This window comes from Rattus norvegicus, chromosome 11 (genome assembly GCF_036323735.1).
Source record: "Rattus norvegicus strain BN/NHsdMcwi chromosome 11, GRCr8, whole genome shotgun sequence".
Lineage (NCBI taxonomy): Eukaryota > Metazoa > Chordata > Mammalia > Rodentia > Muridae > Rattus > Rattus norvegicus.
Genome location: NC_086029.1, coordinates 50,507,913 through 50,530,109, shown reverse-complemented (window position 1 = coordinate 50,530,109; position 22,197 = coordinate 50,507,913). Strand labels below are relative to the sequence as shown.

The 22,197-nt window shown below is 45.6% G+C and overlaps 1 non-coding gene across 1 annotated transcript; it reads right to left on the bottom strand.

Annotated features, from left to right (window-relative positions):
• Nucleotides 1–6,748: 6,748 nt before the first annotated feature.
• On the bottom strand, nt 6,749–6,895 carry LOC120095741 (small nucleolar RNA SNORA48). The gene has a single exon (XR_005491534.1). It is a non-coding gene; the product is annotated as a small nucleolar RNA SNORA48 (small nucleolar RNA).
• Nucleotides 6,896–22,197: the final 15,302 nt, after the last annotated feature.

Sequence of the window (22,197 nt, the reverse complement as noted above, 5' to 3'; positions counted from 1 at the left end):
AACATCTCATTTACTACCTCACAAGCCAACTTTTTTGGGGATAGAGTTACAACCTGGAACAAGAGGATGGGAAGGGAAAGTCATTTGGGGCGTGTCACCTGCCAAAGGAAGGAGATGTCCCAAGGGCATTCACCATCTGAAGGGGAGACACACCACAGCTGCAGCACAAGAAATAGAGAGACTGAGACAAAGAGAGAGAAAACAGAGACAGGGAAAGACAGAAACAAAGACGAAGATGGGGAGAGACAAAGACAGAAGGTATATCCATGTAGCTTTAGGGACAATTATTTCTACCTTCAACAATGCACTTGTAGGAACTGACTCTAACTGTGGTCTGAAAGGGTAACTTCTGGCCTGTGACTGGATGATGATCTGAATCTCTAGAAAGGGGTTAGTAGAGCCCATGAGGAGGCAGCCTCTTGTCCTGTGGCTGCTCTGGCCCTGTGAATGGAGCTCTGCTTTCCCCTTTAACCACAGCCTGAGTTGCTCAAAACTGCTTCTACAGACTGCAGAAGGCAAATGTCTTGCCTCATCAGCTCCCTTGTGTACAGCCTAGTGAGTCACCCTAGGGCTTTTAAAGATGAATGGATGGTGAGCCGGCTTCTCAGGGAGATTAGCGATAAGTCACGGCCACACTTGCCAGGCCTGGCTTGAGCTGACTCAGCCGGGCCAGGGTGTGGTGGCAAGACACACAGGATGACACAGGAGTGCAGATGTGACAATTCTACCTCCTCCACGGGGACATGGCCACACATGTTGGGCCATTTCTCCACTTTGTTATTTCTTTATGTTGTGTGCAGATGCTATACAAACAGGTATATCTGATACATTCCTGTTATGGGCTGACTGTCAAATGCCTCCTACTGACTCCTTGTTTGAGCACTGATTCCCAGCTGATCATGATCTTCAGGAGGCTGTGGAACTAGGCTAGCAAATCCCGGAAAATGAATGCTGGGGGAGAGGCAGACAGTGGACGCTAGGTTTGTGAGGTTTCAGAGGGGAACACATTTGTACTAATGACTCTTCCCTGACTAAGTATCCAGTAAGAAGCAGCCTGAGGAAGTTTTTATCTTAGCTGAAGTGTGAGGACTCAGTCCTCACAGTGGTAGTCACAATGGCAGAGGCCACAGCTGGCTACATTGCAACTACAGAGGGGAAGGAGAGAAGATGAGGGTTGATGCCCAGCTCGCTTTTTATTCAGCCATGAATGGTGTCACCCACAGTTAAGGTGGCTCTTTTCACTTCGGTCATCCTATTCTAGAAACTCCCTCACAGACATGTCCAGAGAGTTATCTCCTAGCTGATGCTAGCTCTGTCAGATTGTCAGTCAATATTAATTTTCACAGACTCTTCTGGGGATTGGGTGACAAGCCATCTATGTGACATGCTGGCAAAGAACTTGGCTGTGTGTTGTCCATGCCTTGCAAACAGAAGAATAAGGCTGAATGTAAAAGCAATGGGCTTATTTATTTGCTGAAAGACATTTCAAGATAGCACAACCTCCAGGCTGTGGCATGGTTACTGCCAGTTATTTGTAGCCAAGTTTACAGTGAAGATCCTGATAAAAAAAGAATGGAACAGAAAGAAAGAATGTACAGTTTAGTAAAGAAAGGCGCAGAAGAGTGTTAAAAGTTGCATACAGGGTAGATGAAGACAAAGTGACTGCAGTTGTAAAAGAGATAAATGCCACCAAAGAGAAGCCATTAATCCACACTAGGCCTTTAGAGACTGAAGACTTTTACACCCTGAAGACTCCAGGGTATAAAAACACAAGATAATATAAAAGGAGAGTTACTAAGAAAATAGAGCCCAAGCAGCACCTGACTGTGGCTGGACATTGCCTAGGGAAATGTTTTTCATGGTTCATGTGCCCAGGCACCAGGCAGCCAGAGGCTGCTGTACTTTGGCCCAGGTGGTGTCAGGCTGTATCTTGAGTTGACAGCAGAACCTAGTGTTATCCGCATGGTGCTGGCTTTCCGGGAAAGTGAAATGCAGGAAGTATGAGGTATGATGGGAACCAGTCATGCTTCAGTCTTCCAGCTCCAAACACCGGAACCTTCAGCAGTGGTGTCTTCCAAGCCATGCAACAGTCACCCAAAATAACCCTTTCTCCTTTTAGTTTTCTAAAACCAGGGCCTCATGTAGCTCAGGTTGGTCTCACACTCACTATGTACCTTGAAGTCAAAGCTTCCTGTCCCTGCTTTCTAAGTACTTGGAGTCACAGAGATGCGCCCCATTGTCCATCTAAGGCAACATTTTTAAGACCTCTAAAGGTGAAAGGCCTTCTATATTGTGAACTGGAAAGGCTTGGAAGAGAACACACAAAATGAGCCAGGCACTGAACAATCACAAAGGGGCCTCCTGAATCCTCAGAGACACTCCTTGGAGAGCTCCTTCCATATATCCTAATGAGTCAGTAGTCTGTGAGAGGAAAACTTAGCCTCTATTGAGGAAGACGCTTTGTTGGCAGCACTAAAGGAATAGAAGGAAGTAATTTCTTTGAAAAACATCAACAAAGGTAGGGGTGGATGTTAGCATTTCCTCTAGGCTCTGCCCAACTGTTACCTAGCAACAGCCAGGCATGAGCCTGGCTCACCTATAAAAGGTCTCTCTCTCTCTCTCTCTCTCTCTCTCTCTCTCTCTCTCCCTCCCTCCCTCCCCCTTCCCCTTCCCCTTCTCCTTCCCCCTCCCCCTCCCCTTCTCCCTCCTCCTCGTCTTCTTCCTCCTCCTCCTCTTCCTCCTCCTCCTCTCCCCCCTCCTCCTCCTCCTCTTCCTCCTCCTCCTCTTCCTCTTCCTCCTCCTTCCTTCTTCTCTCCCCAGGTGTTCGTGAGGCCTCTTCCCTTCTCCTCTTTCTTTCTGTCCTTCTCTGTCCCCTTTCTTTCTCTTCCTCTACTCCCTTCCCTAGACCCCACTTCCCATATCCCAAAAGCTCCCTTTTATACTAGAACACTCATATGGCTGATATCTCAGGGTGAGGAGCTCTCTCAGCATGGGCCTGCTAAGGCATCCCCTCCTGAATCATCATACCACATGTTATAAAACATTTCAGTGGAGTCACCTGGAACCTTGCTGACCCCAGATCTCCCCTAGTGCTCTATAAATGCCTGGAGTCTGTGCACCAGGCCTGTGTGGTCCCCATGGTATGAATATATCCATCTCTGATCAATTGCTAATATGCTCCGAGGTCATTTGCAGGTTTGGGTGGTCCGTCGTGAATTGCTATGAACATTCTACCTTTATCTGACTGGATTGTCTGAGAGCTAACTCATCCCTGCTTTTCTCCCTCTCCAGGGTCTCTGTGTGGTGACTCACATTGCTGTGGTTGTACAGAACTACGCTGAATGGCAAGCAAACAAGTTTAAATAAAAATAAAATCATAAAAAAAGAGGCAGTAGGGCCAGAGCTTGCTAGTCCCTGTGTGAAAGGTTGGAAGACTTTGGAGCCAGCTAGAGGGGAAAGAGAGCAGTGCTCTGGCACCTGGGACAGGCAAGGGAGCATGGGAAATAGAGTTCTTTTCCTTGCTGCCTGTGGTTTGGTATCCAGCTTCTCACAGGATTAATGGCAACCCTATACATGAAGATCAAGTATGCCTGTTTTACAAAGAGCATGGTGTTTCTGAAAAATTATACCTTTAAGATTGTACAACTCAGCCACTGACCATTATGCCAAACCCACCACCTTGTAGAGCAAAGGTCTGTAAGACTGTGTTTTGTTATTGATATGCCGTCCTAGTTTGAGTTCTGTGGCTGTGATACATCACTGATCAAACCAACTTGATGGGGTGGGGGAAGTATATTTGGCTTGTACTTTCACAGCACAGTCTACTGAAGAAAGTCAGAAGAGGAACTCAACACGGGAACCTGGAGGAAGGGACCATGGGGAATGCTGCTTCCCTCTGGCTTGCTCAGCTTCTTTTCTTGTATAGCCCAGGTTCACCTGTCTAGGGATGGCACTGCCTACAATGGGCTGGGTCCTCCTAGATGAATTAGCAATTAAGAAAGTGCCCCAGAGGATATGCTCATTGGCCAATCTAATGGAGGCAAGACCTTGATTGAGATTCTCTCTTTTTCCCCTCCTCTAGCTTTTGCCAAGTTGACAAAAACTACCCAGTGCCATTCACCATGGTCAGGAACAATAAATAATATGGGTCATTCATGTGTCAGGTGATGTTCTAGCTGGGAGCTTTGTCAGGGTTGCTGAAGCAATATGAGGGGAATGTGGGGGTCTCTCCTTGGTTTTAAAGGTGTCGAATGCCTGTGTCTTTGTGTACGACCCACTGGTGGGAATGCACATGAGCGTCTTCTAACTCAGCCCCACAGAGAGACACCCTGGACTGAACTTCACACAGATTTCAGAGGGAGTTTCCCTAATCCTGAGTCAGCGAAGACGGTAGCAATGGACTGTGGGAAGAGAACTTCATACCTCAGACAGGCTCGGTGTCTAAGCAATGCTGTATCCACACATTAAGCACCCTGGAGGCACCACTGATCCCACCAACCCATGATGGGCAGGAGGCCCCCTTAGAACCTCTTACACAATGAGGACTCACACACATTGATAAATGAGACAAATGTATCTGGGACATGTGTCTCCTGTCTCTACTCCCATCGGCTCGATGTCTCCCCAAATTCAGGGCTACCTGGAATTTAACTGAAAGTGAAGTCTTTACAGATACAATTGGTTAAATAAAGTGAGATCATGGTACATTAGGATGACATGCCCAAATCTAATAAGTCTGCTTCTTTACATAGAGAGACATGATGCGCGCGTGCGCACACACACACACACACACACACACAGACATACACACAGACATACATACACACAGACATAAATACACACAGAGACACACACAGATACACACACAGACATACATACACACAGACATACATACACACAGACATACATACACGAGAGAGAGAAAGAGAGAGTAAGCTATACAACTAGAGCCAAAGGACACCTTCTAGAAGACTGAGGAGAGACCCTTCAGAGGGAGTGTGTCCTTGTTGACACCTTGATTTTGAGGTCTGGTTCCAAGAGTTGTGGAGACTCCATCTTTGTTGACTTAAACCACACAGTTTGTGGCCATGAGCTGCATAGCCATGTTATATGACACAGCATTAAACCTAGGCTTTCCCAGGGCCTGAAGCTTCAGGAGGTGACCAGGGTGTGGGGTTGGGGGTGGGGATGGGGATGGGGGATGGTGGTGATAGGAAACCTGGTGACCTTATCTGCCAGAGGCTCCCTGGTCTGTCTTGAATCCACAGGCTACAAAGACTAAGGAAGTTGAAGGACTCCAGTGTGCAAAACTAGTAGCCACAGCTGAGCCACCACACTGAAAAGTCTTCCTTAGGAGGGAATCTCTGCCTTGGCTACTCCTAGATATCTGTATATGTGGTGAGGAATGAACCAGAATGTATGGATTTGTGAAATGTGTGGTATGTGGTATGTAGTGTATGTGGTGTGAGATATGAAATGTGCAGTGTGTATGATATGTAGCATGTGTGCTTCATTTGCAAGGTATATATGTTTATATATATGATATATTATATACATTATATATGGTATATATATGTGATATATATGTGGTACATATATTGTGTGATGTGTGCAGTGTGTGCGTGTAGTGCCATCTTATGTACGACATGTGAGATGAGTAGTGTGTGTGTAGTCTGTGTGGTATGAGAGGTGTGTGGCGCTTATGATACGTGAGATATGAGGTGTGTATGTGGCATGAGATGTGTGTGGCATAAACTGTGAGGTATATGAGGTTGGGGTGTGTGAGTTGTGTGAGGTGTGAATTGTATGAGATGTGAAGTGTGTATGAGGTATATGGTGTATACATATACATCTGGTGTGGAGTACAGAATATGTGTGATGTGTGTAGTATATACACACACAGACACACACAGATACACACGCAGACATACATACACACAGACATACATACATGAGAGAGAGAAAGAGAGAGGTATATGGTATATCAAGCATCTGGTGTGGAGTACAGAGTATGTGTGATGTGTGTAGTATGTGGCATATAGCTCTATAACATGTGAATTGTGATGCATGTAGTGTGTATGTGGTATGAAGAATGTTGGGTGTGTGTTGTGTAAGGTATGTGAAGTGTGTGTGCTATGAAGTGTATAAAGTATGTGTGGCATGTATAGTGAGTGGCATACAGCTCCATAACATGTTTGAATTGTGAGATGTGTAGTGTATATGCGGTATGAGGTATGTTAGGTGTGTGTAGTATGTGTCACATAGCTCCATAACATGTAAGGATTGTGAGATATGTAGTGTTTGTGTGGTATATAGCATATGTGGTTTGTATGGTGTGTGAGGTATGTGTAGTGTTTGGTGTGTGACCTTGGTCCTCAGTGGCTTCCATCCATCCATCCTCCCAGGTATCACCTGAGCTCTCAGCTGGAGTTCTCTCCTTCTGTAGTCATGTTCTCCCTCCTCTTTCTACTCTTCCTTCTGTGCAAATGTCCCTCTGAGCTGATGCTGAAGAGCTTGCGCACACCTGGGAATCCAAGCACATGCTCACACATCCCCCTGCAGGCTGGCCATGTGGGTAGCAGGTCCCTAGGTGACATCCTCCTCCTAGGCTACATGGTCTAGCAGCAAGCGGGCATCTATATAGCCTGCCTGTGCCAAGTGCTGGAGGGCAGGTCTGATGATGGCATGACTGCCTGCCGGTCTCTGTCTTCCTCTTCCTGTGCTGCGCTGCTTGGATTTGATTTGATCTTTATGAGTCCTAGTCATAAGATAGTTAGGCCAGCAAGCCCGGCATCAATCTAGGATGAACAAGGGCCTGCCATCTGCTGTGCCCCTTAGCTGATGTAAGAACACCACCACCACCAACATGGTGTCTCTTTGCCCATTGCTATGGGGATATAAATGGAGGAGGGTGACATGGACTGGGAGATGCTTCAGTGGGTGAGGCTCTTTCTGCTAAAGAAGACCCAAGATCAGATCTCCAGACCCATAGAAAGCCATCATGGCAGTGTGTGTCTGTAAACGCCATTGCTACTGAGGAGAGATGGGAGGTGGAGATGGGAGGCTAGAAGCCAGCCTGGTGTACACAAAGGCCAAAACAACAAGACAGAAGGTGAGGACCAACACTCAAATGTATCCTCTGACTGCCACAGGCATGTTAGGGCACACACGTGCTCCTTGCTTATGTATTTAAAGATTTCTGTATTTATTTAATGCGTGTGACGATTGCCTGCATGCATGCATGTATATGCACCAAGTGTGTGCAGGAGCCCACAGAGACCAGAAAAAAGCATTAGAACCTGAACTACAGGTGGTTGTGAGCCACGTTAAGTAGGTACTGGGAACTCTGCAAGAGCAGCAAGTTCTCTCAACTCTGAGCCTTTTCTCTACCCCCAAAGATAGTTTTTTAAAAAGTCTCCACAGTTTGTTCCCTTGAGTTAGTAGCAGTTATTTGGTGCGCAAATGGCTTCTTATGACATTTGCTGAGGTGCCTGGAGCCAAAGGCCCTGCCTTCCCTCTGCCCCATGGAGGGGCGGGGAGGAATGAGCCAGACCTTTCTACCCAGGGTCTCTTCACATGTTTGCTAGAAGACTACTTCCTGCTGCTGTCTGAGGGCTCAGTACCTGACAAGAGCAGGTGGGTTCTACTGTGGCTCCTTCTTAGCTTAGACTCAATTCGCAAGGCTGCTAACTTCATGCGTGTCTCCTGAACCAATACCGAGTCCAGGAGGCAGTGACTGGACCTGTCTGTGCCCAGTATAGACATCTATTTGTTTGGCTCTCCATAGTCTACTTGTTCGTTGGGATTGCTGGCAGTCTTCGTTGAATCAAGGTTTTAAGTTTTCTTTTTTTCTTTTTCCATGAGAAAAAGTCTTCTGTAGCTTAGGCTGTCCTTGAGGTCTCTGTGTAGCTGAGTAGCAATAACCTTGAACTCCTGATCTTCTTGCCCTTATCTCTTGAGTCCTGAGATTACAGGTGTGAACCAGTTTATGTTGTGCTGTGGACTGAACCCAGGGCTTTGCAAATGCTAAGCAAAGACATTATTAATTAAGCTACATCCCCCAGCCCTGCATGCTACACTTCCCTGGCACACTTTAGCTCCTGCAGTATACGGAATCAAGTGACATGCTTGATTACAGAGACTGGGGGTACCTTTCACATTTACCACATAATGTGTGTGGTGGCTATGCCTCTGGACATGCACCTTTTCCTATCCGTGGTTTATCTTGTCACATGAGCAGGATTTCAAGTGTTATCAATACATGCCGGGGTCCAGCCTCGACACATGGTTGGAGTTCTCAACTGGAAGCAGGGATATCTGGAAGGCACATAATAAACATACACAGACAGGCAATTTCAAGGCTTAAAGACCCTCCCTCCCTCCCTCCCTCCCTCCCTCCCTTCCTCCCTCTCTCTCTCTCTCTCTCTCTCTCTCTCTCTCTCTCCCTCCCTCCCTCCCTCCCTCCCTCCCTCCCTCCCCCCCTCTCTCTCTCAGCTTGAGGCTGCACACACTCTGCATTCTCTTGCGCACTCTGCTTTTTGCTATTTGTCTTTTCTCGAACTCCCACACTCATGCACACCTCTGTTCATTACCCTTTCATTCTCACACACATTCTCACGTACACACCTCACATTCTCTCACACACACCGCCTGCACTCTCCTTTCACTCACACACACAATCTTCATACACACCTCACATTCTCTCTCCACTCACTCTTCACACGCTCTTCTCATGCTCTCTCACTCGCTCTCTCATTCGCTCTCACATTCGCTCTTCATGTTCGCTCCCTTATGCACTCTTTTAGTCGCTCTTCACTTGCTCTCTAGCCTTTCTCCTGCCCCAGTCTTTTATTGATAATCCAAATGCAGGTAGAAAAAAAGACATTGTATAATCATTGCCAAATCAAATTCAAAAGAATAACCACATCCCACAAAGAATTAAGAATTACAGTTGTTCCCCCCAAGTTTCAAGCTTCCCCTATTTCCAGGCCTGTGGCCAAAAAATAATTGTAAACTTATCATTATTTAAACTTTAACTTTTGACTTATTATACTTCAGAGCTCAAAGCTCTGAGGTCAGCTACTTGCACTTTCCTGTGAAGCTCTATGATAAATGACATGGGCAAAGCTGCCAGGCAGTGGCCAGAGAGAATCAAGTTAACCCTTAACTCAGCAGTAGTTCTGCTAGCTTTCTGTTCCTTGCACACAATGACTCTCGTAAGAGTCCCAGTTTTTTGACTTAGTTTTACTAGTATATAATATTATATATTCTATACTTCCTTATCCAGGGACCACTCTCAAATGTTATGTAAAACTTATTTCCTAACGTCAATAACTTTTTCCTTTCTTAACATCCCAATGTTGGCTCTAATTAATATTCTAATAACTTCTTTAAAGTTTCTTTGCAAGTCAAGCATTAACCTGGAGCTACTATTGTGCAGTTATTACATTGTTTCCAAGATGAGAACACACAGCATGCACCTGGGCCCTTAGGGCTGTGCTGTGCTGTGTCCCTATGCCTCAGTTTCCAATTGTTTAAGAATCATAACATCAAGGAACATCTAGTTTCACAGAATTCACCAGAGCAGAAGGAGAAAGAAGTAGGAAAGTCAGATATAATAGAATAATTGTGCACACCAAGGCCACCTGAAAGGCAGTCATGCACAAATGAAATCTATGCAGCCGTTGTCCAGGGCTAAGGTTAGGAGAAATGGGAACAACCAGGTTTTACAAAGAGCTGCTGTGGGCTACTGAGATGTCTCCATCCCGGCCTACTGCAGGCAGCCTCTTATTTCAGATGGCAGGTTCCCTGGAGGGATGTGTCTCCTGCTTCTCAGGGTCCCAGAAGCCACCTTTCTTTACAAGGAGCTGCTGTGGGCTTCTAAGATGTCTCCATTCCAGCCTACTGCTGGCAGTCCCTGTCATTGTATGCTGTTCCCAGCAAATACAGAATCTAATAGTCCATCTATCTCCATGGGAATCCAGTCCTGAGCTAGGCATGGGGATGGATCCAAGATGTGTTGATTAATTGGATGGATGGATGGATGGATGGATGGATGGATGGATGGATGGATGGATGGAAGACACTGGCTGATTCATGATAAGTGAAAGGAAAGCCAAGGAAGTGTCCATTCCACAGTGTCATGGGCACACATAAAGTCCTCCAACGTGTCCATGCCAGATAGCATGTAAGCAATGGAGGAGGCCTGCCACTTCCTTTTCTAGAACTCGTGTCTCACCAGGCCTCCTGCTTCTTATCCCAGCAAGTCAGGCAGAGGGAGGCCTTGAGCTGGGATGCCTGGGCTTGTTCCCAGGCCAGGCAACAAGCTTCCCACACTGGCTCCAGGATCCCATCCTGGCGGCTGCATCAAAGCTCTGTCTAGCCCCGGAGGCTGAAGTTGCTGGAGGTGGCCACACATTCCTGTGGTTCTTGGCAGCATGTTGTTCTACGGAGTGCAGGTGAGGAGTCTGAAGGCTGCAAGATGCATTCTGAACCAAGACAGTCCATGAGCTTGAGGCAAGACCTGACGGGCCAGCCCAGGGAGGTAGGGCTGTGGGTACTGTTAGCATTGGTGGTCAGTGTCTGTTGGCACCACTTCTGAGCAATGAGGTCTATACTTCCCACCTCCTTTCCCCAGCCCATCTGTAGAGAAAGTCTTCAATGTATGCTTGGCTGAAGATCTGTCACTGTTTAGTAAGTTCTGGAAGGCAGAGATTTGAGCAGAACAACTCAAAGTTGCCTTTGCTGAGAACGAAAGAAAATGCCCTGTTTTGTTGCCAAATCCACTATGAAGAATGCTGATGACACCTTCCTGAATGGCCATGGATATGGCGTATATGTTTACGCCAGAGGTGAGCTTCAGAAATAGCTCGCTCATCCCACTATACTTGTGGTCATGACTGTCTTCCCGGCATCTGGGAGTTCCAGATGTTTAAGGTGTGGTTAGGTGACTAAGATGAGGCTAGGGCTCCCTCCTCTGGAGGCTGTGGGTCTGTACCCAGGTGGCTGTTCCCTGCTCAGGCTTAGCGAGGCTGCACCCAGCAACAGAACCTTGTCCTTCCACTTAGCTGTGGTATTGCTGCTGCATCTTTCTGACCAATAACGTGTATATAATGAACCCGGTTGCTAGGCTACATCTGGTTGTCTCCAGAGTCAGCACTTGCTGCCAAATCTGAGGAAGTGAAAAGCTCTCTGGGAGGGCCTGTGTCTCATGTGTAGTCTGTCCCCCTCCTGCCTAGTATTAAGGTTCACAGGCCCATGACAAGCACAGAATCCAGTCTTATCTCTACCATCCAGTATCTACCCTCCCATAGCCAGCAGTTTATTGCAAGGTTCTGCCGTCTCTGACTGTGCCCAGGCTCTTGTAATTCCAAGTGTTTTATTGCACTTCCCTTATGTCTAACAAAAACTGGAAGCCATTTAAAAATTAAGGTACTATAAACATAATGTAATAAAAACCAAAGTCCACAAGCTTAACCCATATGGGACGAATGTGGCCATCCCTGGGAAGAAGAAGCCATCTGGCATCCTCACCAGACGGCTCAACGCCGGGCTCCAGCACCAGGGCTACTACTTGGGAGAAACAGCCATAGATGGAAAGATAAGAGGCTTCTGTGGAGAGATTCATACCTAAGGATGAGTAAATTAGGAGCTGCATTTTTCAAGCCGTCTGGAACTGATGTGTATTTCTTGCTTTGGAATAATCTATTTGGGAAGTGGGAGTTGTCCACATCTACAGGCGACTGGCTGAGCCCCAGGCTATTTCACACCCTGCAAAAAGACAGATGGGAAGGGAAGGGAGACATTACTTTTTAAGGCACACTTGCAGTACTGACGAGAATCATTAAAAATAACCATGCAGATAAAAATACAAGTCAGACATAGCTCTTTGATGCTCCTATTCAAACTCACCTGTGTGCAGAGTGTAAATTACCCAAATGGCAGCTTTTGTGACTGTTTATTCAAAGACTGCTGACATGTAAGCAGGAGCTGGGCTTTAATACCACTTCCGCCAGGATTAAGAGAGTAAAGAAGTAGGTGCCTGAGGGCAGGGAAAGGTGACTGGATGTAATGTCTCTGGTGTTTCAAGTCACTTTCCTCATAGTTCCTCATCTGACTCATACTCAAAATATGGCGGTGGCAGTGTGATCTGAGTAGGGGGCAGTGCATGGAAAAACATCAGCTCTTGATATCATAGTTCACCCATTAGACACCTGCCAGGTGCAAGTGAACGGTCGGTGGTTTAAAAAAAAAATGTCCTTCAACAGCTGAAAAGTAGCCAGGCAATCATTTTATTGCCTTCGTCCATAGAACACAGATGTCCCCATCTGTGGACACTGTGGGAGGCTAGTGACCGGCTTCTAGCTGTATCACCTCCAGAATTATGATTTTGAAAGTTAAGCAAAAGCAAAATGACCCAGGCTGGAGTGGTCGTGGGTGGTAGAGCATTTGCCTAGCGTGTGAGAAGCTATGGGTTCAATCCCAAGGATCATGAAAGCAAGTGACTAAAAACCAGTGTAAGGACGAGAGAGAGAGTAGTGGTAAAGAGCACAGAGGACCCAGATTCAGTTCCCAGCACCCATGCCAGCTGGCTCACAATTGCCTGCAACTGCAGCTCCAGGGGTTCAACACCTCTGGCCTCCACAGGCACCTGCATGCACATATACACACTTGACACAGAAACAACTAAAAGTAAACATAAATCTTAAGAAGTAGAAGCTAGGGTGACCCACATGGACTCTTCATAGCCTCCCCACAGCTAGATGGTTTATTGAGTTGATTGTTGGACTTCAGAGAAGTTTCCAGAAGTCTCCACTAAAATCCTTTCCAGCACAAGAAGTATGAGCAGTTCCTTCCCCATAGGCTGGTGCTGAGCACCAGGGCCATATTTAGGGCCCTTTTCTTTTTTTTAATTAATGATATTTTTATTTTTTTCCCCTCCCAACCCTCCCCCCATTGCCGCCCTCCCCCCAACAGTCTAGTTCACTGGGGGTTCAGTCTTAGCAGGACCCAGGGCTTCCCCTTCCACTGGTGCTCTTACTAGGATATTCATTGCTACCTATGAGGTCAGAGTTCAGGGTCAGTCCATGTATAGTCTTTAGGTAGTGGCTTAGTCCCTGGAAGCTCTGGTTGCTTGGCATTGTTTTACATATGGGGTCTCGAGCCCCTTCAAACTCTTCCAGTTCTTTCTCTGATTCACGGGGGTCCTATTCTCAGTTCAGTGGTTTGCTGCTGGCATTCGCCTCTGTATTTGCTGTATTCTGGCTGTGTCTCTCAGGAGCAATCTACATCCGGCTCCTGTCGGTCTGCACTTCTTTGCTTCATCCATCTTGTCTAATTGGGTGGCTGTATATGTATGGGCCACATGTGGGGCAGGCTCTGAATGGGTGTTCCTTCAGTCTCTGTTTTAATCTTTGCCTCTCCCTTCCCTGCCAAGGGTATTCTTGTTCCCCTTTTACAGAAGGAGTGAAGCATTCACATTTTGATCATCCGTCTTGAGTTTCATTTGTTCTAGGCATCTAGGGTAATTCAAGCATTTGGGCTAAAAGCCACTTATCAGTGAGTGAATACCATGTATGTCTTTCTGTGATTGTGTTAGCTCACTCAGGATGATATTTTCCAGTTCCAACCATTTGCCTACGAATTTCATAAAGCCGTTGTTTTTGATAGCTGAGTAATATTCCATTGTGTAGATGTTCCACATTTTCTGTATCCATTCCTCTGTTGAAGGGCATCTGGGTTCTTTCCAGCTTCTGGCTATTACAAATAAGGCTGCGATGAACATAGTGGAGCACGTGTCTTTTTTATATGTTGGGGCATCTTTTGGGTATATGCCCAAGAGAGGTATAGCTGGATCCTCAGGCAGTTCAATATCCAATTTTCTGAGGAACCTCCAGACTGGTTTCCAGAATGGTTGTACCAGTCTGCAATCCCACCAACAATGGAGGAGTGTTCCTCTTTCTCCGCATCCTCGCCAGCATCTGCTGTCACCTGAGTTTTTGATCTTAGCCATTCTCACTGGTGTGAGGTGAAATCTCAGGGTTGTTTTGATTTGCATTTCCCTTATGACTAAAGATGTTGAACATTTCTTTAGGTGTTTCTCAGCCATTCGGCATTCCTCAGCTGTGAATTCTTTGTTTAGCTCTGAACCCCATTTTTTAATAGGGTTATTTGTCTCCCTGCGGTCTAACTTCTTGAGTTCTTTGTATATTTTGGATATAAGGCCTCTATCTGTTGTAGGATTGGTAAAGATCTTTTCCCAATCTGTTGGTTGCCGATTTGTCCTAACCACAGTGTCCTTTGCCTTACAGAAGCTTTGCAGTTTTATGAGATCCCATTTGTCGATTCTTGATCTTAGAGCATAAGCCATTGGTGTTTTGTTCAGGAAATTTTTTCCAGTGCCCATGTGTTCCAGATGCTTCCCTAGTTTTTCTTGTATTAGTTTGAGTGTATCAGGTTTGATGTGGAGGTCCTTGATCCACTTGGACTTAAGCTTTGTACAGGGTGATAAGCATGGATCGATCTGCATTCTTCTACATGTTGACCTCCAGTTGAACCAGCACCATTTGTTGAAAATGCTATCTTTTTTCCATTGGATGGTTTTGGCTCCTTTGTCAAAAATCAAGTGACCATAGGTGTGTGGGTTCATTTCTGGGTCTTCAATTCTATTCCATTGGTCTATCTGTCTGTCTCTGTACCAATACCATGCAGTTTTTATCACTATTGCTCTGTAATACTGCTTGAGTTCAGGGATAGTGATTCCCCCTGAAGTCCTTTTATTGTTGAGGATAGTTTTAGCTATCCTGGGTTTTTTGTTATTCCAGATAAATTTGCAAATTGTTCTGTCGAACTCTTTGAAGAATTGGATTGGTATTTTGATGGGGATTGCATTGAATCTGTAGATCGCTTTTGGTAAAATGGCCATTTTTACTATATTAATCCTGCCAATCCATGAGCATGGGAGATCTTTCCATCTTCTGAGGTCTTCTTCAATTTCTTTCTTCAGTGTCTTGAAGTTCTTATTGTACAGATCTTTTACTTGCTTGGTTAAAGTCACACCGAGGTACTTTATATTATTTGGGTCTATTATGAAGGGTGTCGTTTCCCTAATTTCTTTCTCGACTTGTTTCTCTTTTGTGTAGAGGAAGGCAACTGATTTATTTGAGTTAATTTTATACCCAGCCACTTTGCTGAAGTTGTTTATCAGCTTTAGTAGTTCTCTGGTGGAACTTTTGGGATCACTTAAATAAACTATCATATCATCTGCAAATAGTGATATTTTGACTTCTTCTTTTCCGATCTGTATCCCCTTGACCTCCTTTTGTTGTCTGATTGCTCTGGCTAGAACTTCAAGAACTATATTGAATAAGTAGGGAGAGAGTGGGCAGCCTTGTCTAGTCCCTGATTTTAGTGGGATTGCTTCAAGTTTCTCTCCATTTAGTTTAATGTTAGCAACTGGTTTGCTGTATATGGCTTTTACTATGTTTAGGTATGGGCCTTGAATTCCTGTTCTTTCCAGGACTTTTATCATGAAGGGGTGTTGAATTTTGTCAAATGCTTTCTCAGCATCTAATGAAATGATCATGTGGTTTTGTTCTTTCAGTTTGTTTATATAATGGATCACGTTGATGCTTTTCCGTATATTAAACCATCCCTGCATGCCTGGGATGAAGCCTACTTGATCATGGTGGATGATTGTTTTGATGTGCTCTTGGATTCGGTTTGCCAGAATTTTATTGAGTATTTTTGCATCGATATTCATAAGGGAAATTGGTCTGAAGTTCTCTTACTTTGTTGGGTCTTTGTGTGGTTTAGGTATAAGAGTAATTGTGGCTTCATAGAAGGAATTCGGGAGTGCTCCATCTGTTTCAATTCTGTGGAATAGTTTGGAGAATATTGGTATGAGGTCTTCTATGAAGGTCTGATAGAATTCTGCACTAAACCCGTCTGGACCTGGGCTCTTTTTGGTTGGGAGACCTTTAATGACTGCTTCTATTTCCTTAGGAGTTATGGGGTTGTTTAACTGGTTTATCTGTTCCTGATTTAACTTCGGTACCTGGTTTTGTCTAGGAAATTGTCCATTTCCTGTAGATTTTCAAGTTTTGTTGAATATAGGCTTTTATAGTAAGATCTGATGATTTTTTGAATTTCCTCTGAATCTGTAGTTATCTCTCCCTTTTCATTTCTGATTTTGTTAATTTGGACACACTCTCTGGGTCCTCTCGTTAGTCTGGCTAAGGGTTTATCTATCTTGTTGATTTTCTTAAAGAACCAACTTTTGGTTCTGTTGATTCTTTCTATGGTCCTTTTTGTTTCTACTTGGTTGATTTCAGCTCTGAGTTTGATTATTTCCTGCCTTCTACTCCTCCTGGGTGTATTTGCTTCTTTTTGCTCTAGAGCTTTTAGGTGTGCTGTCAAGCTGCTGACATATGCTCTTTCCTGTTTCTTTCTGCAGGCACTCAGCGCTATGAGTTTTCCTCTTAGCACAGCTTTCATTGTGTCCCATAAGTTTGGGTATGTTGTACCTTCATTTTCATTAAATTCTAAAAAGTTTTTAATTTCTTTCTTTATTTCTTCCTTGACTAGGTTATCATTGAGTAGAGCATTGTTCAATTTCCACGTATATGTGGGCATTCTTCCCTTATTGTTATTGAAGACCAGTTTTAGGCTATGGTGGTCTGATAGCATGCATGGGATTATTTCTATCTTTCTGTACCTGTTGAGGCCCGTTTTTTGACCAACTATATGGTCAATTTTGGAGAAAGTACCATGAGGAGCTGAGAAGAAGGTATATCCTTTTGCTTTAGGATAGAATGTTCTATAAATATCCATTAAGTCCATTTGGCTCATGACTTCTCTTAGTCTGTCTACGTCTCTGTTTAATTTCTGTTTCCATGATCTGTCCATTGATGAGAGTGGGGTGTTGAAATCTCCCACTATTATTGTGTGAGGTGCAATGTGTGTTTTGAGCTTTAGTAAGGTTTCTTTTACGTATGTAGGTGCCCTTGTATTTGGGGCATAGATATTTAGGATTGAGAGTTCATCTTGGTGGATTTTTCCTTTGATGAATATGAAGTGTCCTTCCTTATCTTTTTTGATGACTTTTAAGTGAAAATTGATTTTATTTGATATTAGAATGGCTACTCCAGCTTGCTTCTTCTGACCATTTGCTTGGAAAGTTGTTTTCCAGCCTTTCACTTTGAGGTAGTGTCTGTCTTTGTCTCTGAGGTGTGTTTCCTGTAGGCAGCAGAATGCAGGGTCCTTGTTGCATATCCAGTTTGTTAATCTATGTCTTTTTATTGGGGAGTTGAGGCCATTGATGTTGAGAGATATTAAGGAATAGTGATTATTGCTTCCTGTTATATTCATATTTGGATGTGAGGTTATGTTTGTGTCCTTTTCTTCTCTTTGTTTTGTTGCCAAGACGATTAGTTTCTTGCTTCTTCTAGGGTATAGCTTGCCTCCTTATGTTGGGCTTTACCCTTTATTATCCTTTGTAGTGCTGGATTTGTAGAAAGATGTTGTGTAAATTTGGTTTTGTCATGGAATATCTTGGTTTCTCCATCTATGTTAATTGAGAGTTTTGCAGGATACAGTAACCTGGGCTGGCATTTGTGTTCTCTTAGGGTCTGTATGACATCTGTCCAGGATCCTCTGGCCTTCATAGTTTCTGGCGAAAAGTCTGGTGTGATTCTGATAGGTCTGCCTTTATATGTTACTTGACCTTTTTCCCTTACTGCTTTTAATATTCTTTCTTTATTTTGTGCGTTTGGTGTTTTGACTATTATGTGACGGGAGGTGTTTCTTTTCTGGTCCAATCTATTTGGAGTTGTGTAGGCTTCTTGTATGCCTATGGGTATCTCTCTTTTTAGGTTAGGGAAGTTTTCTTCTATGATTTTGTTGAAGATATTTACTGGTCCTTTGAGCTGGGAGTCTTCACTCTCTTCTATACCTATTATCCTTAGGTTTGATCTTCTCATTGAGTCCTGGATTTCCTGTATGTTTTGGACCAGTAGCTTTTTCTGCTTTACATTATCTTTGACAGTTGAGTCAATGATTTCTATGGAATCTTCTGCTCCCGAGATTCTCTCTTCCATCTCTTGTATTCCTTTGGTGAAGCTTGTATCTACAGCTCCTTGTCTCTTCTTTTGGTTTTCTATATCCAGGGTTGTTTCCATGTGTTCTTTCTTGATTGCTTCTATTTCCATTTTTAATTCCTTCAACTGTTTGATTGTGTTTTCCTGGAATTCTTTCAGGGATTTTTGCAATTCCTCTCTGTAGGCTTCTACTTGTTTATTAATATTTTCCTGTGTTTCTCTAAGGGAGTTCTTCACGTCTTTCTTGAAGTCCTCCAGCATCATGATCAAATATGATTTTGAAACTAGATCTTGCTTTTCTGGTGTGTTTGGATATTCCATGTTTATTTTGGTGGGAGAATTGGGCTCCGATGATGCCATGTAGTCTTGGTTTCTGTTGCTTGGGTTCCTGCGCTTGCCTCTCGCCATCAGATTATCTCTAGTGTTACTTTGTTTTGCTATTTCTGACAGTGGCTAGACTGTCCTATAAGCCTGTGTGTCAGGAGTGCTGTAGACCTGTTTTCCTGTTTTCTTTCAGCCAGTTATGGGGACAGAGTGTTCTGCTTTCGGGCATGTAGTTTTTCCTCTCTACAGGTCTTCAGCTGTTCCTGTGGGCCTGTGTCTTGAGTTCACCAGGCAGGTCACTTGCAGCAGAAAAGTTGGTCTTACCTGTGGTCCCGAGGCTCAAGTTTGCTCTCGGGGTGCTGCCCACGAGCTCTCTGCGGCGGCAGCAACCAGGAAGATCTGCGCCGCCCTTTCCGGGAGCTTCCGTGCACTAGGGTTCCAGATGGCGTTTGGTGTTTTCCTCTGGCGTCCGAGATGTGTGTGCAGAGTGCAGTCTCTTCTGGTTTCCCAGGCGTGTCTGCCTCTCTGAAGGTTTAGCTCTCCCTCCCACAGGATTTGGGTGCAGAGAACTGTTTATCCGGTCTGTTTCCTTCAGGTTCCGGCGGTGTCTCAGGCGCAGGGGTCCTGCCGCTCCTGGGCCCTCCCCTATGGGAACCCAGAGGCCTTATACAGTTTCCTCTTGGGCCAGGGATGTGGGCAGGGGTGGGCAGTGTTGGTGGTCTCCTCCGCTCTGCAGCCTCAGGAGTGTCCACCTGACCAGGTGGTGAGGTCTCTCTCCCACGGGGTTTGGGAGCAGAGAGCTGCTGCGGGCCAGGATCCGAGGGTAGGGCCCTTTTCAAGAAGGACTTAGAGTCAGCACATTGTCACTGTGTGGTTTACTGTGGATTCCTTGTCTAAGCATGAGACACTTGGTTTTTTTTTTGTTTTTGTTTGTTTTTTTTTTTTTTTTTTTTTTAGCATACCCATGTCTCTTTTTGCCAGCTATAATCCCACTATTCATGCTGGTCTTCCCATCCAGGAGCACTCCAGACCTATCATGGGAGCACAGCTCTGTTCATCTTCTAAAGGTCATCCAATCCCTTTAGGAAACAGATGGGATTTGAATTATCTTGCATCCCTCCTACCATCTAAGATAGTCTCAAAAAAAAAAAAAAAGAAAGAAAAGAAAAAGAAAAAAGAAAAGAAAAAGTCCACAACCCCCTCTCTCCAGCGTTCCTCAATGCTCTGAGAAGCCTTTAGTCTTGCCCCATGACTAATGGAAGCTGTCAGTATCTCCTTACTCAAGCCACAACCCCAGGAGAGGAGACAAGTGCATGCTCCCTACTGGCCAGAAGGTGTCAGCTTCTCATTTCTGCTCTGCAGCTAGCTCTGCCACTGATCCACACTCCCAACCCTCCCTTTACTTTCTATTGGTGAGATAGCATCTCACCAAATCGCCAGATCCAACCTTGAATTGGCCCTGTAGCTCCCAGAACCTGAACCGCCACTCCTGTCCTGAGTAGTTGAGATGTCAGGCCAGCACCACAAGATGCTGCTCAGCTGCACTCTGCCATGGAAAGCCAAGGTCCCCCTCCGGTCCCTGCCCTCAAAGATCTCCTTCTGCATATGGAGACATCTTTAGTGTGCAGGTGAGAGCTGACCTACTCAGTCTACTTCAGTGTCTGAACACATGTTCACCTCACCCTGTGTCATTACAGTGCACAAAGACCTGAGCACCATCAGGGGAAGAAATCGGTGAGGGATACAAGAAGTCATTGCCCTGCCAAGTTCTGCCTTTCCTGGTCCCTGTTTACTGGCTTTCTTGGTTCCTATTCCAAGGCCACCCCCAGACCATCCATAAGCTTGGATAAGCACAGCTGCTGTCCTTGCCTGTGTGGAACACAAGCTCAATGGCAGACAACACACGCAAAGACAATCCATGAGCGGTGTGAGGAAACGCCTGCAGAGGGATACCTCTCACTCTCCACAGGCTTCAGGAAGTGTCTTGAAGCAGGTCATAGTGACAGAGGAGAGAATGTAGGTCAGAGGGAGAAAGTGCATAAGGTTTGTTGGCTAGAGACATCCTGGCTGGACAGGTATCCCAGAGAGCATCAGGAAGTGGATAAAGAGTGACTGAGTGTGGCCAGAATGGACCCTCACTGTGGATTTGTCTGGAGAACAGTGGGATCCGAAGTGGGTGCAGTTGAGCTACTAGATAAATGTGAATTTTCCCCATAGTCGTTGTCAGGGCATGTGGGCAGCTGGGGAGCAGCCTCAAGTGATGACAGGGAAGGCCTGCTTTGTTGGACTGTGGAGATGAAGGAGGCAGCATTTGAGAACTTGCAAAGCTCCCCTCTATCTGGCCATGGACAGGACCTGGGAATGAAACCTTAGATGAGCAGGTGCTAGGCCTGCTTCAAGAGCCGTATGGTCACCTGCAGCAAGAAGGCAAGGGGTCTCTCTCTCTCTCTCTCTCTCTCTCTCCCTCTCCCTCTCCCTCTCCCTCCCCCCCCCCTCTCCCCCTCTCTTCCTCTCCTGGCTTGACACGGAAAAAAAAAGGCAAGGGGCAACCACAGGGGGCAGGGCTCAGCTCCTGCTATGCAATGTGAGGCGCTGTCTGGACCCTTACAGGAAATGTTCAGTAGACACAGAGTTCAGGAATGAGGCCTGGGCAAGACAGAAGCTTCAAGTTCCTTCTAGGTGGCTGAATATGGCCTCTGCTTCCAGCCTCTACCTTCTTGATGACAGCTCTGGCTGATTACGCCATCAAGTTCACTTGAAGTTCACTTCTCTTCCTTTCTCTGCTCCTGCAGAGGCTTGCAATGCCAGAGCTAGCCAAACAAAGGCTGCAGACACGCACCTTCCACTGTAAAGATGGGTTTTCTTGCTGTTGTGGAAGTGGGAAGCCTGAGACCAAGGTGGCTTTGGCTCTTGTCCCTTTCCCACCGCTATATTGCTGTACTGACCTTGGCTTGGAGCAGTATCATCCAAATGGGGTCACCTCCATAGGCACAGGGGGTTAAGACTTGAACATAAGCCTGGGGGCTGGAGAGATGGCTCAGTGGTTAAGAGCACTGACTGCTCTTCAGAGGTCCTGAGTTCAAATCCCAGCAGCTACCTGGTGGCTTTCAACCACCTGTAATGAGATCTGATGCCCTCTTCTGGTGTGTCTGAAGACAGCTACAGTGTAGCCATATACATTAAATAAATAAATAAATCTTAAAAAAAATAAAAAGGATGGTAGGACAAGAGGAGTACCTACCTGTCTGCACCTGTGTAGCCATTTACTGAATCAAGAAAGTTTCCTCAGGGAAAGGTAAGCCGTTCCTGGGAACCCAGCCTTGAACTACTCACATGGAGAGCCATGAAATCTCAGTCTCTGTCTTTCTTAACCCAAGACAGCAAGAAACCCACGTCTCTCTACACGTACACTTGTGGGACCCAGGCTGCTGCCTCTAGCTGCACACTGCTAGCTCTCCAAGGAGTCTGCTGCTGTCTGGCCTGGGGCCACCATTCCACGCTGGGGAGGGACTGAGCTGGGTACATCAGGATTGGGTGAGATGGGGTGTGGTGTGGTACGGTAGGTCTCTGCAGGGGTCATGAGTCCAACTCAACCTCTCAGTTGTGGACCTTATAATAGCCCTGCAGCCTCAACTGTAAGAAGGGGCCATTTGACACCCTTCTCAAAGGCCGTAGAGGGTTAAGAGACACTGGTCTGGTTCTTGAGAAGAAACATGTAGCTTTCTGTTGTTCTTGGCTTGGCTTCGCTTTGCTTCTCATTTGCTACTTTAGTAGCGTC